The 18,931-nt window shown below is 41.9% G+C and overlaps 1 protein-coding gene across 4 annotated transcripts in view; it reads left to right on the top strand.

The window, feature by feature from the left end:
• Nucleotides 1–18,931, top strand: part of ELOVL5 (ELOVL fatty acid elongase 5) — a 72,323-nt gene that overhangs the window by 17,084 nt on the left and 36,308 nt on the right. Inside the window, exon 2 of one of the 4 annotated variants that reach the window (XM_032340266.1) lies at nucleotides 16,414–16,483. The exons of the other annotated variants lie outside the window; for them this stretch is intronic. The gene's annotated coding sequence lies outside the window, so the exon portion shown is untranslated. The remainder of the gene's footprint in view (nucleotides 1–16,413; nucleotides 16,484–18,931) is intronic. 4 annotated transcript variants of the gene reach the window in all.

Below are 18,931 nucleotides of genomic sequence, written 5' to 3'. Positions count from 1 at the left end.
GGATTAAGGCTTCGCAGAGGTGGACGCATCATCGAGAGTATTGGTGGAATGGCTGACTCTGAGGTCCATTCTGAGCAGGGAGATGCACTCGCGCTGGCCAGAGCTGGGAGCGTGGGGAAGCAGAGGTCTGAATCTGGTGGTGGTAATCACCAGGAGCAAAATGACTGCAGTGGGGGACGTGGGGAGGAGGGGTGAGTGGGAAGGAACTTGCTTTAAAGAGGGGGGAGGAGTGTCCTATTTCAAGGGTGAATTTGGGGTCCCAAGTTAGAGAATAGATGTGGAAACAGGAGCCCATCTGAAGTGGGGGTGATCTCTTGTGTTCATAAGTCAGGGTCACCCAGAACTGCTTGCTGCAGTGAGCAGATAGCGCAGATCCAGTTTCCGAGGAGGCAGGTGAGGTGGAAGGCTCTGCAGCTGTGGCCTGTTGGGGACTGATGCAGCGCTGCTGCTCTCTGAGGGCTGCTAACTCAGGTGGCAGCCGGGTGACAGACCTGGAGTTTGTTTCTGCTTCTTTGAGGTTGAGTCAGCCATTCTGGTTGGTGCTGAGATTAGTAATGGAGTCGAGCAGTGCTGACAGCAAAGCCACTGCAGGGCCCAGCTGTCTCCTCCTGTCTCCAGAATGAGGATTTAAGGACTTCCTGGCTTTCAGAGTCTTCTCCGTTTTGTCCCCAGTATGCTCCCCAGTATCACAACCCACCGTACCACCCGTTCCACAGAGAGCTCATGGGTTCCTGTGTGCCATGCACTGAGCTGCTGGTACCTGGACCAGACCAGGCCCAGTGCTCGAGGACTTATATACTAAGTAGGTGTTAATGTGTATTTGGGGTATGATTGGAGAGTAAGCTGAAAGTCCTAACCTAGACTTGGGCTTTGGGGGAGGAGTCAGGGAAGATTTCTCCAGAGTGACCAATCTGTTATAGGAAGATTGCAGCATAAATAAAGGGAAACAGGAAGTGGGACAGGTGGATGAGGGCACTTCCATGCATAGGATTTGCCAGAGTAAAGGTTGCATTGGAGAAGGGGGAAGGAAACAGGTGTGGTTGGGGAGCAGAGCACTGGAGGGAAGGGCAGAAGCTGAGCTAGAAGCTGTTGTGAGCTGGTGCATGAAGAGGGCACTAAGCAAAGTGAAGGATTGTTGATTGTATCTAAGATTAAGGGACACGGTTGAGGTGCTTCAGGCAGGAGTGGCCTGATCAAGTTTGGTGGCTTAACAATACTCTGGTGTGGGCGTGGACGGGAGGGGACAGGAGTGAACGCGTGGAAGTCCGCTGTCAGGAATTGTGGTACAGGTGGGAAGAGGATGTTGACAAGGAACGTGGGGGATGGCATCACCAGGTGAGAAGGTGACTGAAGCACTGAGCCTTCTTCTTATTCTGTCCTTCATGCCTCCATGCCTCGTCCCGTGCTGTGCCTTCAGTGTGAACTACCCATTCACTCTGCCTCCTGGGCCTTACGCCTTGAAAAATCCTGAATAAGCTGGTCACATGCCACTTGTGTGAGGGTTCTCTGGTGTCCTGTTCAGAAGCAAGTCATTTGACAAGTGTTCGTGGGGCTCTCACATGTTTGACAGTGCTTCAACTCCTTGCTGACTTAATTTTCTAGCGAAGGTAGTGTTAATCACCTGCAGGTCAGCTATGGGGGCTGGGTGATGTAGTTGAGGTAAAATCAGAGACGTTCCTCAGACTCACCCAGTATTGTGGTTCTTCCCAGAGTATGGCACCCACTTCTCTCTCCGTGCCTTTGCATTTGGAATACCCGTCCCTCATTCCTTGGCCTAACCACACCTACTAATCTTGTGTCAGGCCAAGCCAGTGCACCGGGGAAGTCTCTTGATGGCCCAGCCCCAGATCTCTGCTTCCTTACCCTAGCTCTCACCCCTTTGGCTCTCCTCTTACCTGGTGCTTTTGTGTGTTAACTTTTCATGTGTATATGATTCCAATTACATTAGACAATTTACAGACTCTTAAGGTCCACTCCATCCAAGAGAGTACTTGGAAGTAATTCGCATGCATAAGTATCTACACATGGCTTATAATCTTCGTAAATTTCTATGAACGATAGATAAGATATAGGCACTTTAAGAAGAAAAAAAGCACAGCATTTAAATATAAATATCATATATTTGGCTTATGATGTGGTAAGGGGTAGCAACCTAGAACGTGTGTTTCAGATTGAAGAATAATTCCCAAATGACTCTACTTTGCTGTGTCTTTCCATCAGTTGTTTTGTGCTTGGGTAGGACATCTAAACATATGAGAAGCTGGTCAGTCAAAAATCAAGTGGGAACCGAATGGCATTTTGGAAAAGAAGTTGTACACTGACCTTTCTCAAAGAACTTAGCGGTGGGATGGGATTTTCACCTTAGATAGTAGGCCTGGAGGGTGGGGCAAGGTTGGAGACTTAGTGTAGCACAGTCTGTGTGGACTAGGGTTATCAGTGTCTGAGGAAAGTCTTTGGCCTTGGGTTAATTTGTACCCCAGAGGGGTGGGATTTTTTTTATGCAGGGTTTTTCTAGTGTTTGTGCGTGTCTGGAAGTGTTTTCATATGTCAAACTTAAAGTTACTACTTCTTTTTTATCTTCTTTGGAAATAAATTTTGATGTTTTATTTTGTTTTTATGATACTCATCCCTCAACTTTTTGTCTTGCCAAAGCCTAGTTATTTCAAACTCATTCCCATAGGCATGGTTTTCTTTCTTTTTTTTTAAAAAATCTCTTAGCTGGGCGCCTGGGTGGCTCAGTGGGTTAAAGCCTCTGCCTTCGGCTCAGGTCATGATCTCAGAGTCCTGGGATCGAGCCCCACATCGGGCTCTCTGCTCAGCGGGGAGCCTGCTTCCTCCTCTCTCTCTCTGCCTGCCTCTCTCCCTACTTGTGATCTCTGTCTGTCAAATAAATAAATAAAATCTTAAAAAAAAATAAAATAAAAAAAATAAAAAAAAAATAAAAAATCTCTTAGCTGTACATACCCATGTTTTTAATGTATATTTTAATAACAAATTTAGGTAATATTTAGAGATAAGATACATCTATAATCTTTACATATGCCTGCATATCCATATTTTAAAGGGATATGGGAAAAGCTCATTATTCATCCTGGCTCTAGAAACTGACAAGTACTAAACATGATGGACACGTTTCTCATTCCCTATCACGTTAACCTCCAGAACACTCTTACCACTCTTACTTATTAAAAAAATAAGTGAAGACTTATTTTTTTAGTCCCAGCATGGCTGAAATCACAATATCATTATTATTTGCTTTTATGTCACTTCCAAGCAGGCCTGCTACCTGAGATTAATAGGACCTTATTTATGCTGTCTACAGGATACCAAGGTCTTTATGATGATTCAATGGGTGTCACAGAAGCACTGCCATCAATTGTAACCATCTGCCTACTGACACTGTTGTATACCATTGTCTTGGTGCTGGGTTGCCTTGGGCAGAAATTGTTCCCCACAGTACATTATTACTTAGTACCCAGCAGTGTGATACAGGTACTTGTGAGTTGCTATTTTGATGCACTTGCTTAATTTCCTACCTAAGTTAAACTTAGTGTAGTGTAATGTCGTTGCAAAGAGAGGCAGTTACGAGCTCAAGTTGTGGAAACAGAGGGCCAGGGTTTGACGCCCCTACAGCAGGTACAGACTCAGTGACAGTGTGCAAAGAACATTGGTGTGTGAGCTTCCATTTTCTTTTCTGGAAAGTGAGAAAAATAGCCCTTTACAAGGCTCATGAGAAGATTAAATGGTGCATGTGAAGTGCATGGTAGCCTGCTTAGCAGCACTGAGTGTTCAGTGTTAGGTTACAATTATGATTACCATTGTCATGTTTTCTGTTTTTAATAATGTTACCATCCTGAAGCCAGGGACTCTCTAAAGGAAGAATATTATGGTTTCATAATGAAATCCTCTTAACTCATTAGTGAGGCGTTACAATCTATAATGGCGGAAGATTTGTTTGATGCTGGAACAAATGAGGACGGGGCTAATGCCATTTCATCCTATTAGACCTTGGATAGCTTATCCTGGTGCCTGCCTGACATTTTGCTGAACAAGTTTTCCTTTCTTTGTGAAAGGAGAGGAATTCTTGGACAGTGTGCCACTTGTCATCGTGAGGATTTTTGTGACCCAAGTAGGAGTTGATTCATTCTAAATTGAAGCCATTGGATCCTGTGTCACTTACTTATTCTGGATGTGGTGATTGAGTGAAAAGTCCAGCAAGAGAACTCTTTGGGATTTCTCATTTGTGTCCTGTGAAATGCATATGAAATTTCTCTGTAAGCCAGAGTATTTTTCTGACTGCTCACTCAGTGCCTCTACATGGGATTAGAAAAATCAGGCTGTTTTATGATGCTTTATTGACAAAACTAGTAATGACACAAACTGAATTTGGCTAACTCTGCTACTGATTAGCAAAAATGGCCTATCTTCTGCAAAATGGTGTACACAGTTTAAAACAAAACAAAACAAAAAACCAGTTGGTAAGTCTTCGTTCTTCAAGTTGAAATACATAGAACATTTGGGGTGGTTTTGAGTTTGGATTTTTTAAACTTTTAGGTATTTTTCTTTTAAAGATTTTATTTATTTATTTGACAGACAGAGATCACAAGTAGGCAGAGAGGCAGGCAGAGAGAGAGAGAAGAGAAAGCAGGTTCCCCACTAAGCAGAGAGCCCGATGCGGGGCTGGATCCCAGGACCCTGGGATCATGACCTGAGCTGAAAGCAGAGGCTTTAACCTACTGAGCCACCCAGGTGCCCCAAACTTTTAGTTATTTTAAAGCTAATGTTATGAGCCTATCTTACTAGAATCAAATTTATTGTTTTACAGGGGTTCCCTTGTGGTTGGGTTAATAGAGTCAGTTTAAAAACAAAAAGGTCTGTGTCCCTAGACACACTAGACAACAAATGCTTTAACTATGTTGTTTAAAATCCACACTTGTTCCCGAAGATCACTATTATTTAGGTAAGATGGAATGCTTCTCTGAGAGGTTTTACGGATTGGTAAGTAGACTTAGTTCCTTGGTTTGAGGGGGAATTTTTGTGGCATGCAGACATTTCCACTAACAAATAACCTGAAAGAAATAAAGATTCCTAGCATAAGTGACCTCTTAACACATATCAGCTTATTATGTTCACAAATTAATCCTTTAGAAGTGGAGGATACACAGTATTCATTATTCCTTTTCTGTTTTGAGCATTATCTGGAAACGACTCTTTATCCAGATTTTCAGTGTATAATTCGGTGTTTATTCAGCCATTGGGGTTTTGGTAGGATTTACACACACACACACACACACACACACACACACAGAGCATTTTATATTAGACTAACTTAGGGGGAAAAAATCTTTTTTCCTTGAGATCATTTACCTAGTCCTTGACCAGGATGCAGTTATATAGGCTGCTCCTGTAGACGATGCTGGTGGGAATGTGATAGGTAAAAATATTTGGAAAGAAATTTTGCAATATATGTTGACCCTTCAACCTAAATGACCATTTTCTGGGAATCTCATCCAAGGAAAGAACATAGAGCTAAAGTTTTATATGCAAAGATGTTCATTGCAGTATTATTTAAGATTGGTAAAAATTAGAAACAGATTAAATGACTCATAATAGGGAGAATAATTAAAGCATATGTAAATATTTGAGAACTCAGATTTCTGAAGGAGATGATTACTACAGTGTCAAAATGCAGGATTGCAGGTATGTGCTTTTTTAAGGCATAGAAAAAAGATTCATATTTTAAATATTTGTATGTTTATTATGGAATATTAGCATAGCTCCACGCTAAATGCTTTACATGAACCATCTCATCTGAAGGTATTCTTTTTAGTCCCATTTGAAGGGAATATGCCAGGTGAGGAGAGTGAGGTTGTCAGAGGTCAACTTGTCCACCATCACTCTGCTAGTAAATGGTAAAAGAGGAATATAGATTCTGCCACATTCTTGTTGCTTTTTGTTTTCACTTGAAAATGATACAAAAAAGGGGTGCCTGGGTGGCTCAGTGGGTTAAAGCCTCTGCCTTCGGCTCAGGTCATGGTCTCAGGGTCCTGGGATCGAGCCCCTTATCGGGCTGAGGGCTCTCTGCTCTGTGGGGAGCCTGCTTCCCTTCCTTTGTATCTGCCTGCCTCTCTGCCTACTTGTGATCTCTGTCTGTTAAATAAATAAATAAAATCTTTTAAAAAAAAATAGAATAGGGATGCCTTGGTGGTTCAGTGGGTTAAGCCTCTGCCTTCGGCTCAGGTCATGATCTCAGGGTCCTGGGATCGTGCCCCACATCGGGCTCTCTGCTTGGTGGGGAGCCTGTTTCCCCCTGTGTCTCTGCCTGCCTCTCTGCCTACTTGTGATCTCTCTGTCAAATGAACAAATAAAATCTTTAAAAAAAAAAAAGTAATAAAATGATACAAAAAAACTTGACAGATTTTTCTGCAGTAAACATAATTTTTTTATTTTTACTGTAACATCGGGGAGGGAGTAAGTGTGGCCCTTAAAGGAGCAGGCTCTGGAGTGCCTCTGTCTGCTGTTGGTTTGACCTTGGATAAGGGATTCAACTGCCCTCTGCCTCAGAAAACTCCCCTGTGCTGAGAGGATGTGTGAAGGAATGGTAGAATTGAGACAAGCTTGGTAAATTTATAGCAGAAAAACTACTGGCACATAGTAGGGACTGAGTATTAGTTGCTATTGTTATAATCATTATGATCTTCAAAGAAATTGGCTTGAAAATGAGAAAAAAATAATTTGAAATGGTGGGCTGGTTAGGTTGTCCATGATTGTTAGCTTCTCTTAGATGTTGATGTGATGGGAAAGTGACTTGAGAAACTCCCTTAGAGCAATTGTTAGCAAACCATTTAGTAAAGGGAACTAGCAGTTTGCTAAATAATTCAGCCTCTAGAAGTGTGTTGTAATTCATCTTAAAGCATTGCTGGTCTGTTTTTTGTTGTTGTTGTTGTTGTTGTTGTTGTTGTTGTTTTTAGGACATGAGTGTATGTCTCTAAACAAGTATGTGACAAAAGTCCCAGCATAGGGGCACCTGGGTGGCTCAGTGGGTTAAGCCTCTGCCTTCGGCTCAGGTTGTGATCTCAGGGTCTTGGGATCGAGCCCCGTATCAGGCTCTCTGCTCAGCAGGGAGCCTGCTTCCCCCTCTCTCTCTGCCTACTTGTGATCTCTCTTTCTGTCAAGTAAATAAATAAAATCTTTAAAAAAAAACAAAAGTCCCAGCATAAGCTTGAACTTTAACACTTAACATCATGAACTCAGTGCACAGCTCACCTTCCAAATGGATCCCTTATAAGAAAACATGTCAGTTCAGTGAATTTTCAGTAATTTGCACTCTGGGCATTCAGATTGTATGGGCAGGCACGTATGGAACTGTATAATCGATCTGTGATTAATAAGATTAGTACTGGACCAGTACATTTCTAGATGGTCAGAGCTTTTCCTGTTCCTTTTTCTCAGACTGCTTGTCCCTGTGCTCCCTGACTCCTTGGGCAGTACCCCATCCAGGATGCGGAGTGGGAAGCCAGAAGCTTGGACTCCCTGCCTCTCCCTCACGTGGCCCAACTCTGGACAACTCTTCTCTCTGGCCCCTGCATTCCCTCCCCAGCGTGCCCAACGATGTCCTCCACCTCTGATGTGGGCTACAGCAGTGATCTTCTAAGTGACGTGACCTTCACCTCACCTCCTTTCCAGGCTCCCGCACAGCCCCCGCTCTCACCCCACCTCCCCAGTTTCAAATAAACAGTAGAGCCCTTCCCTGCTTCTCCAGCTTCATCTTTCACTTTGCTCTCCCCTCCCCTTAATCCCATCCTCTCCCCTGGCAAGCCATAACCCAAACATGATACTGAAGCCCCTCACCTGACCCATTTGTCCCTATGTAAAATTGACTATTCTTTTTTTATCTTCCCATTTCCCTTGCACATCCTTTTTGTCAAAGCAGCTCTATCACTTTATTACAGTTATTTATCACTTCTCTCTCCCTTTGCTAGACCCTGACCTCTCTGGAGGCAGGTTTACTGTCTTGTGGATTTCTCTGTCACAATGCATTAAATACATGGTTGATGGATGTTTGCTGCTGCCAGGAATGAAGGTGGTCATGCACTGTGCCGGCTGTTGTAGATAACTTCAATTAATCCTTACCACCACCCCAGGAGTATTGGGCATTAATGTGCACGCATTTATAGATCAGGAAACTGAGGTCTGTACAGGTGAGCAACTTTCCAAGCATCCTATGTTACAATGCTGAGTCAGAGCACAGGATTGTAACTCAAATTATACATATCACAGATTATATTTTCTCCTAGAAATACTGAGAATCTATAGTCCTAAAGGGGCCACGTCATGATGAGTTAAGTGGCAGAGGGCCCATCTGGTGATTTTCTAAGTGACGTGACTATCAACCACTTAAACATAGGGTTCCTAATATGGGGACTGGGATCCCTAGGATTTGGAAGACTCTAAATGTCAGTTTTATCATTTGTGGATAGAGAAAAGGTCTCTTTTGCTTTCATCAGATTTTTACAGTTGGTGTGGGATCTGCAAAAGGTTAATAACTACTAATGGAACGTTATTTCTATAGAAAATAGAATTTTCCAAAAACCAGAAGATTCATTTATAAGTTAACATCGGAACACAGCCCTTTTGTCAAGTAGAGATTATGTGTTTTGATAACTTGAATGAATGAATAAATGGAAAATTGCCTCTTTGCTATAGACTGAATGTTTGTGTATGTCCCCTACCACCAGATCCATATATTAAAGTTCTAACACACACACATTCTCTCCTCTCACCCCAATATATTGATATTTGGAGGTGAGGCCTTAGGGATGTAATGAGGTTTAGATGAGGTCATGAGTATGCCCATTATGGGATTAGTACCCCTTCAGAGAAGAGAGGAGATCTAGGCGCCCTCTGTCCCTACCTTGTGAGGATACAGCTGGAAGATGGGTGTTGGCAACCTAGGATGCGTGCATTCCTCAGGAACTTAGTCTGCTGGCATCTTGTTTTGGACATCTCAGGCTCCAGAACTGTGAAAAATAAATGTCTGTTATTTAAACCACCTGCCTGTGGTATTTTGTTTTAGCAGCCTGGACTAGGACACTCTCTTCCCTTCTCCTCTCTGGTGGCATGTATTAAATTGTTCATGTCTGTGAAAAAAATCTGGAGAAAAACATAGTACCTTTTAAACATGTCACTGCTTCTGTAATCACATTAGTTTTCTTCAAATAGTTGTTTTCATTTAGTTTCTATAGAGAAAATGTGATGGCTTTTCCTGACCAAGGTGGGATATTATATATCATTTTATATGTGTCCCCCCTACCACCAATTAAACATTCTTGCCTTTCAGAGGTGGGGGGAGAGGTGTTGAGCTATTGCTGATTTGTGCTAAATTTGTATTTTGAAATGAACAAAAAGATGTGGATTTCGACTGGATGACAGTCCAGTCATTGGAGCTTCAGGGAGAGGACCATGTTCTCTTTTCTCTACCAGCAACCACAAGGCCGTAAACACATTTGGTGCTCTGTAAAGGCAATGTTGTTAAACAATGATACAAGCCATTTTGCAACCTAAATTCTTTTCCTAAAATTTTCACCTGATAGACTTCTCCGGGAAAGAATTTTTACAAGTTCTATATACAAATGGGTGTTTGTTTTTTTCCTCCTTAACTCTGTCCTTCATTTTCATTTTGGGACTTGTTAGCATTTCTCTCTTGTTCTGGCTATAGGTGGGCACTTGATTGACTTCATGTTAATTTGATTGCTGGCTTCCCTTTTTTCATTTTGTTACAGCAACCTGGCTTTTATGACAGCTCAGAGTTAAATACTGGTACTTGGGGAGAATTGAAATGAAGGGAAAATCTTTTTATTAGCCAGTTGGAATATTCAGTTACATTAATATGACTTGCTAAAATACTTGCAGTTCCACTAAAATGTAATCACTGTAGGGTTTGATTCTCAGCGTTTCACCTTTAATGGTCGTCAAGGGGGTTTTAAACACAGTGGCACATTTGTTGAAAGTAGCACTCGGTGAAAAGAAGAAAAGCATTGCTAGGAAGAGATCTAATCTTGTTGGAGAATTTCCAGAGAGGCTTACAGGAGACGTCATCTCAGCCTTTTCTGGAGTGCCCATGTCCTCTCGAGAGCTGTGGGAGTTGAACGACTCCCTCCTGTCTGCCACAGGAAGAGCCACTGCCCAGCTCACGTGGAGGGTGCACGACCCACACCCCAGTAAACAGCGGAAGCATGATGATGGGGACTCTCCTGCATTACACAAGTGCTTCTGAACCTCCTTGTTTCTCAGTGGATTGAAGAGAAAATGGTCCAAAAAATAGAGGAAAGCACAGTTTTTATTTTTCATAGTGCAGTAAGCTTTTCTTAATATCAAACATCTAAAATCTGACTGCTCTCAGCGATTGCTATCTGAAGTTTCCTACATTCCATTTATGAGAATGAAAAGTGGCAAGGAAATTACTGATTGTAGGAACTTCTTTAAAACCACAGAGGCATAGTGTATTTATCCAAATTATCTATGCCTGCTTATCTGCAGACCTGAAAAATGGAATTTGGCATTCATAATTCTGACTGAAACACTCAAACATGACAGAATCCCTCTGAATCATTGTAAATTTTATTTAGGGAGATTTTATTAGTGTTGGTTTGTTTTGTTGTTGTTGTTGTTTTTAAGTAAGCACTATACTGAGTGTGGGACTTGAACTCACAACCCTGAGATCAAGAGTCACTTGCCTTACCAACTGAGCCAGCCAGGTGCCCCAAGGAAGAGTTTATTTAATATACTTAGTGATTTTCTTATTCTATGAAAACTGGCCTATGTGAGTTCTGTGATTCCTTGAAGTGAATCAGAACTTGACACTAATCAAAACAGTATTCCCCATAGCCTGAGTAGTCTGGATATAAATAAGCATTTACCAAGAAGCTACATTAGACTGGAAATTAAACTTAGTTAAAATACCAGCACTTTGGTCAACGGGTTAAGATTTCACGAATGGAGTCACAGTTCAGACAGTTCCTTTCCAGAATATACTTTCCTTTACAGTTACACAGAAAGTCACAGCCATGTGTCATTGGATTGGGTGGGGGTGTAGGGGATGGATATTTGAATTTTTTTTTTTTTTAAATCAAATGCTTCGTCTTGCTTATCTGTTTTCCTCACTTTTGTGGATATTTTAAAAGATTTCATTTGATAGAGTAAGCACGAGTGTAGGGGGTGGGGAGGAGCAGAGGTAGAGGGAGAAGCAGACTCTCCTCTGAACAGGGAACACTGCATGGGTGGGGCTTGATCCTAGGACTCTGGGATCATGACCTGAGCTGAAGACAGATGCTTAACCGACTATGCTACCCAGGCACACCCCAGTGTGGATCTCTTTCTTTTTATTAAACTTTTTGAGATTATTCTGGATTCCTAAGCAGTTACAAAAAATAATAGAGATCCCAAGAACCTTTTTTCCAGTTTCCCCTGCAGAGCTGTAGTTCAGTGTCCCAAGCACAATACTTAACATTGTTACTGTCAAGCTACAGACCTCCTAGCCACATCTCTTCCCTCCTGACTTCACACCATCTCTGACCCCAAACACCACTCCTCTCTTCTTCACCTCTGTAAGTTTGTCATTTCAAAATGCTATATAAATGGATTGGCCTTTTTCACTCAGCATACTTCTCTGGAACTTCATCCAGATTTTAATGTCTGTCAATAGAGTGTTCCTTTTTATTGCTGAGTAATGTTTTATGGCATGATTGTTTCCAGTTTTTGGCTATTACGAGTAAAGCTGCTATGAACCAGGTACAGGTTTTTATGTGAACATAAGTTTTCATTTCTATAAATAACCAATAATTTTGTTTTAATGGTAGCTTAATATTTAATTGTATGCTTGTACTACAGTTTATTTAGCTGGTACTTCTAGATGGATATTTAAACCACCCCACCCTTTGTTTTTCTTCTGTTACATCACTGATAACAGTCCTATAGGTAAACTGTAATGCACATCTGCTTTTATTTCTTCATATAAGGATTTATAGAAGTGGGCTTGAGTATGTGAAATTTTTAAGCTTTTTTTTTAAAATTTTTAAGCTTTTTCAACGTTTTTATTTTAAGTACATCTAATCCCAAAGCGCTTTTTTTGTTTGTTTGTTTAACGTCAAAAACACAGTATAGGTCAGCACTTTACACTCCCGCTCCCACCCTTCTCCAGCCCCAGACAACCACTAGTGTTCTTTGTATGGATTGTCCCTTGCGGACATTTCATGTAAATGGAGTCATACAATATGTGACCTTTTTTTTTTGTCTCTGGATTCTTTTGCTTAGCATGATGTTTTCCAGGTTCATTTATGTTGTAGCACGTGTACCAATACTTCCTTCCTTTCATGGCTGAAGAACATTCTGTTCCGTTGTGTGGCTGTATATATACTATATTTTTTTCATCAGTCAATGGACTTTTGGGATGTGTCCATTTTTTAGCTATTGTAAATGATGGCACTGTGAATATTTGTGTGCAGGTTTTTATGTGGACATATATTTTCATTTCTCTTGGGTATCTGCCTAGAGGTAGAATTGCTGATGTTAAGGTAGCTCTGTGTTTCGCTTTTTAAGGACCTGCCTAATGTTTTCTACAGCAGACATATCAGGTGACAGTCCTACCAGCAATGTGTGCATGTTCCAATTTCTCCATATCCTCGCCAGCTTGTAATTGTCTGTCCGTATGTTTGTAGTCATCCTAATGAGTGTGGATCTTATTAAGAGATGGGGCCAGAGCTATTTGAGCAATGCTAACTTACTGCTGGGTGGCCCTCCTAACATATGAAAACCCTTTGCATGCTACTTCTCAGTGGTGCAAGTTGGCTATCTCCGGGTTTCTGTAGCGGAGGAGGCAATTGTGAAATTGTGAACCTGCCTCCCACCCAGCCAGAGCACTTGACCTGCTATGCAACCCTGGGAGGAGCCCATCCCATCTGGCTGGCAGCCCTTTGAGCTGTGCTGGTGGGCTAAAGGGCCTGCAGAGGCCCGGGGCGAGTACCTACCTGTCGAGTACCTACCTGTCATTCCTGGCCTCAGGTGCTGTTTTGAAGCAAATGTTTGCAGAAACTCTTATGTAGAAAGATTTCTATGCTACATTGTATCATAAGAACAGCAGTTTATCTTTTTACAGGAAAAAAAAAATGGTCTTGGGTACTGTGAGATACAGAAAGGTTTGTGGTTTTCATTTTCATAGGTGGCATTTTGAAATACATAAACTGACAAAATGATAGCTTTAAATGTACATTAAAAAAAAAAAAAAGTCAGCTGTGGTGAATTGCATAGCACCCAAGACATGGACAGAGTAAAGTAACCAGCCCTTCTCAATGTGCCTGGGGCTTTCCTGGGATTGGTTCGTTCCCCCACCCCATATATTTTGTAACTTGGGAAACCCCTGAGTTCCAATAAACCAGGACAGTTGGCAGCCCAAGTCTGTAATCTGCAGAATAAGTAAATGGTCCTTTTTGTTGTTTGAACAAGTTATCTGAACTCTCTGAACTTTGGTTTCTTCATCTAAAAATGAGGATAAATCTTTATTGAGCCTTTGAAAAGCTGGATCTGTAGTAATCAATAAATGTTATAAATAAATAATAAATGTTAGCTTCCCCTCACTCTAGTAATTGAAGTGTTCATATTGTTTTCATAAGCATATTTTATACTTTAGAAACAGTGCTTTTCATTGCCTTCCCAGTTCCAGTTTAGTCAAGGTAGAGAGAGCATTTATTCTTTAGGACCGAGCTGCCACTAGTGCCTTGGTCATGTGTCCTAACCAGACAGAAAGCCAGCAAGAGAACAAGTGTTGACTTCGAAGAACCTCTGCTATCAGCCTCACTGACCTGTTGGCTTCTAAGCCTTGCCTCTGTTGCTGAGGAACAAATCACTGTAAGATTTACAGCTTCAGACAGCAATCACCTATGTCCCTCCAGTCTCTGAGGTTCTAGAATCCCACAGAAGCTTAGCCCGGGGCTTCTGGCTCAGGACCTTAGATGCAGCCGGAGTGGTGCTGCAGCCATCCACAGCTGCCAGGCTCACTCAAGGTCGTTGGCAGAGGGCTTCCGTTTCTTGCCATGCTGTCCTCCCCTGTACAACTGCCCACAACCTGGCAGCTGGCATTCTCCAGGGCTCACGATCTGAAAAACAGACAGAAACACAGGGACTGACCAAGGTGGAAGTCACAGTGTTTTTCCAGGCTGATCTGAGAAGTGACACACCATACCTTTCGCTATTTTGGTCATACGCACAGCCCTGATTCAGTGTAGTAGTGGGATTGTTTGGCAGCGGGCTTCTCAGAGGTTGCCTCTGATGACACCAGAGCCGCTAACGGGAACCTCACCATCTCATCCAGGCAGTGGAGTTAACAAGAAAGGCTCCATTTAGGACTGATGATAACAAGGCCCAAGGCAGCTCCCACATCTCAGCCGGTGTCCACATTCTGCCCCTTGTCCCCTTCCAAGGAATATATACACAGTTGGCTGTGGCCCAGTACGTGCCATGATTTCTGATGGTGGCAGCCAATCAGTGGCATCCCGTGCTGCCTGTTCAGGGTGATGAAACAAGTAGTTACGAAATTCCTTTTTTATTTCATTCAGCTTGAGAGATGGGTTGAAAGGAAATGGGGCATTTTTGTTATTTTTTTCCTGGCTGGTGGAGTTAGAGCAAACAGGGAATTGTAACAAAATTTGTTAGAATGAAAAATAGTTTGTCCTTGAGACCACAGCCCTGGTCTAGACTCTGTCAGTGTAATGCAATATATGGATACTGTCTGGGTGACAGAACATCAAGAACTGCAGGGGATTTATTAGCATCCAAAAGCCCAATTTATTAATTTACATATATGTGAATACATATATATAATAAATATATATTATTTTATAGAATATATTAAAAATAGGGGCACGTGGGTGGCTCAGTGGGTTGAGCCTCTGCTTTTAGTTCAGGTCATGATCTCGGGGTCCTGGGACCGAGCCCCACATCAGGCTCTCTGCTCAACCGAGAGCCTGCCTCCTCCTTTCTCTCTTCCTGCCTCTCTGCCTACTTGTGATCTCTGTCTGTCAAATAAATAAATAAAATCTTTCTTTAAAAAAGAATATATTAAAAATATGTAACATAACATACATGTTTATAATATAATACATAATATAGTATAAAATATAATGTATATAATTAATATTTATATATGAATATATTAAATATATTGTATATAGTATAATATCACATATATATACACATATGCGGCAGTGGTTCCCAGAGAAGGCTGTTCATCTAAATAACATTTCAAAAAGATGAATTTCTCAGCCTCTAGACTGTTGAATCAGATTTCTAGGAGTGGGTCCCAGAAGTTTCTAGGTATGGTATCACAGTGTCTGTTTTTTACAGCTTCTAGGTGATTCTTGATGCAGACAGATTTGAGTGCTCTTGGATAGGAAACTCTGAAAGGCCTGGAGTCATTCATTTATGATTTCAACCAGTCATCAGCCACCTGTCAGGCATCAGTCCAGGCTCTCTGCAGCTACCAATGGGAACGTCAGAGGTTTGCCCTTGAAGAGCTTAGAGCTTAATTGGGATTGTGAACGAATGAACAGATAATTACAGTGTAACTGATAATCACATCATTTAAACAATAAGCCTATAATTTTATCACTGATTGAGATAGAGTGGAAGTGTGGTGATGGGCATGTGAAAAGTAGGCAAGGAGGATTTTACCGCTCCTTTTTCCATCATCTTCCCCTTTCGGGAAGACCCCCTGAGACCTCTGTTACTAAGTAGCTTAGGTGGATACAACTGGTGTTTGGTTTAACTTGATAATGTTATTTATTTTTTGACAATGTTATTTAAAATAAAATTAATTATCTCATAGATATGAACTCAAACAGTATTGATACATATTGTCACAATCCTTTTAATAAGCATATGAAGAAGCTTCTGTGAAAGTTATGTGGGCTGTTTTGTTTTTGTTTTTATTTTTTTTTAAAGATTTATTTATTTTAGAGAGCACTCACATGAGTAGGTGAACAAACAGAAGGAAAGAATCTTCCAGCAGACTCCCCGCTGAGCGTGGAGCCTGCCATGAGGCTTGATCACAAGACCCTTGAAATCATGACCTGAGCTGAAACCAACAGTCAGACACTTAGTTGTCTCAGCCACCCAGGTGCCCCTACATGCGCTGTTCTAAGATCAGTAAATCATAGGGTAGGAGATTGGCCTCACATTCTGTCTCCACCCAAGTCCTGTGACTTTTGTCAACTCAGCCACTTTCCCAGTTGTAGTAAATGGATAAATTCATTGGGCATCTTCCATGTGCTAGTTACTAGAAGTACAAAAAAGGTATCTCAGGTACCTCCTTCCACACTGCTGAATAAGGTCTGAACATTGATTTTTCTCTTCCATCCACAGAGGAGTCAATGGCAACATCCCCTTAACATTCCAGAGGAATTTATCTAGAGACTCAAAAATCTCCATACTGGCAAGTATCATTATGACATGTGATTCATCCAAAATAGAGAATAGTAGAGCTGTGAGTGGTGGATGTGGGCACAGTTCATTGCCCACGGCCTTTCCAGGGAACTCTGATACGGCTTAGCAAAACTCTTAAAACCATTGAATGTGAATTTGGTAATGGCAAAGGTCTTTGTAAGATGATAATACAAATGTACAAATATACAAGTAATACAAATAGGTTTGCAACCTATAATGTGTGCCATGCACTCGCCAGTCTGAGTATTTGGTATGTATTTAATCATAGGAGGAATGTACTGTAATTACTTTTTTAAAAATTTTATTTTTTAAGTAACCTCTACTCCCATCGTGGGGCTCAAATTCAGTCCCAAGATCAAAAGTCATATGCTGTACCAACTGAACCAGCCAGATGCCCCTGTAATTGCATTTATTTTATAAATAACAAAACCAGGGTGTAAAGGGTGAGTCACTTGCCCAAGGTCACATGGCTAGTATGGTGGAGCAGGGATCTGAACCCAAGCTGTATGGCTCCAGGATGTGTGCCGCTAACTACTGCTCCCCGTAAGTGACGGACTCACAGGGATCTTTGTACAGTGTATACTGGTCTACCTTTCAAGAAGAGGGGTCATGTCTGCATCAGTAGTAGATCTGTAGTGTATCTGCATCTGTTGATATTCTGATGTGGCAGTAAGCTGTTTGACACATGGTAGGTGCTTGTTCAATATTTGTGAATTCAGTGAGTCAGTCCCCTTCCAGGTGACTAGTAGAGAGAAAGGCAGTCATTCTGTGAGATTTCTTGGGAGCACAGGAATAAAAGCAGTCACAGGGATGACCCAAACCCAGGGCTTGATCTTTTGCCTTGTTTCTCACTGCAGCCTTGAGGGGATTAACTTCTTGTCAGCAAACTCTGGGAGAACAGAGTTCCAAGTCCATCCGCAGCAATCTGGCCTTCATCCCCCAGCCAGGAGAGTTCTGTGTGTACAGTAGCATTGTGTTTTCCCACGACCTTGCGCTTCGCCTGAGCGGAAGTCCTCGCCTGTTTTTCTTCTGTGAACCAGTGAGAATGCAGGTGTCCTACCAGAGTAACTTTGTTCAGTGAACCCCTCTCCAGATGTTTGTCAGTCAAGTGGGATGGTGTGTGGGGCCCTTTTCTCCCCCTCCTGAGAACTGCGGGAAGAACTTTGAATTGGTTGGCAAGTTCTGTTCTTCAGCTGTGAACAAGAATTGCCCTAGAAGAAAGTTTGAAGGCAGTGTTACTCTCCCTCTTCCCACTGCTGAAAAAATTATCTACATCTGAATTTCTCAGATTGAGTATATTTATGTATTGCCTTCCAAAGTAGAGAAATAATCTTTCTCAAGTAGGGAAGAAATTCCCTACGACTGTTTTGGGGGGGAGGGACTGTTAATCATTTTGGTATTTAGTTATAGTTTCTTTCACACCTTATGAGGAGAACAACTCTGTTAGAGTTCTAAATCCCTAGCACTGAAGAGCTCTTCTCTGGGGAATGCCTTCTGTAAGCAGGACTTAGTCCGTGTTTCAGGGAGCTCCCTTTGTGGGCTCGTGTGTATCACTGCATGATGCTGTTTCCCTTCTATTTCATAATAGCAGGTGTATCTCCTCATTGATGGTATCACCAATAGATAATTGTTGAATGCATAGAACAAATTGCCCTTTGAGGGATTTGGGCTTTACCTAAGGATGTACAGAGTGTGCTCCCATAATACCTGAAAAAAATAAATATCCAAGTCCTATCAAAGTTGAAGTAGATATGTGCTAAACGAGTTGTCAAGACCACAGAGCTACAAGAGGCCAACAGAGAGTCTTTGTATCATCTAATCTGGGCCTGGGAGAAGGGGTTGGAAGTGAAGACTAAGGGAGAGCAGAGAGGAAAGACCACAGATGATTGACTTAAAAACAAAGCCACAGGGGTGACTCCACTGGTTTAGAAGACTGTTCTTCTCCAGTGGTTAAAATAGTAATTCTTAATTAACTTGTGGCACCCAAGGAGTGGGAGATTGGGCACTTCTCTTTTAACCTATCTAATCTTTGTAGTAAGGGAAATTGATTATTGCAACATTTAAAATCCATCTCCCCACCACCACCACACACACACACATTGAACACTACACCAGAATGAAGCTGTTCAGCTTTCTTTAACCATGGAGCTAACCCGAAGCCATCCTTTGCAGTGCATATTAGTGCCCTAATTTTGCAGTTATTTATCCAAAGCCCCAATAGGACTGCGTTCTCTCTCTACATGTGTGATGAATGGTAGACAACATGATTGTGTCAGAGTTTGTTATGCCCTTAGAATGGAGGCTAGAAAGTATGGAAATTCTACAGGAAAAAAGAATAAGCATAGGGCGCCTGAGTGGCTCATTTGGTTGGGCAACTGCCTTCTTCAGCTCAGGTCATGATCCCAGAGTCCGGGGGATCGAGTTCCGCATTGGGCTC

This window comes from Mustela erminea, chromosome 4 (assembly GCF_009829155.1).
Source record: "Mustela erminea isolate mMusErm1 chromosome 4, mMusErm1.Pri, whole genome shotgun sequence".
NCBI classification, from domain to species: domain Eukaryota; kingdom Metazoa; phylum Chordata; class Mammalia; order Carnivora; family Mustelidae; genus Mustela; species Mustela erminea.
The sequence above is the reverse complement of the archived record's forward strand: the minus strand, read 5'-3'. Positions and strand labels throughout refer to the sequence as shown.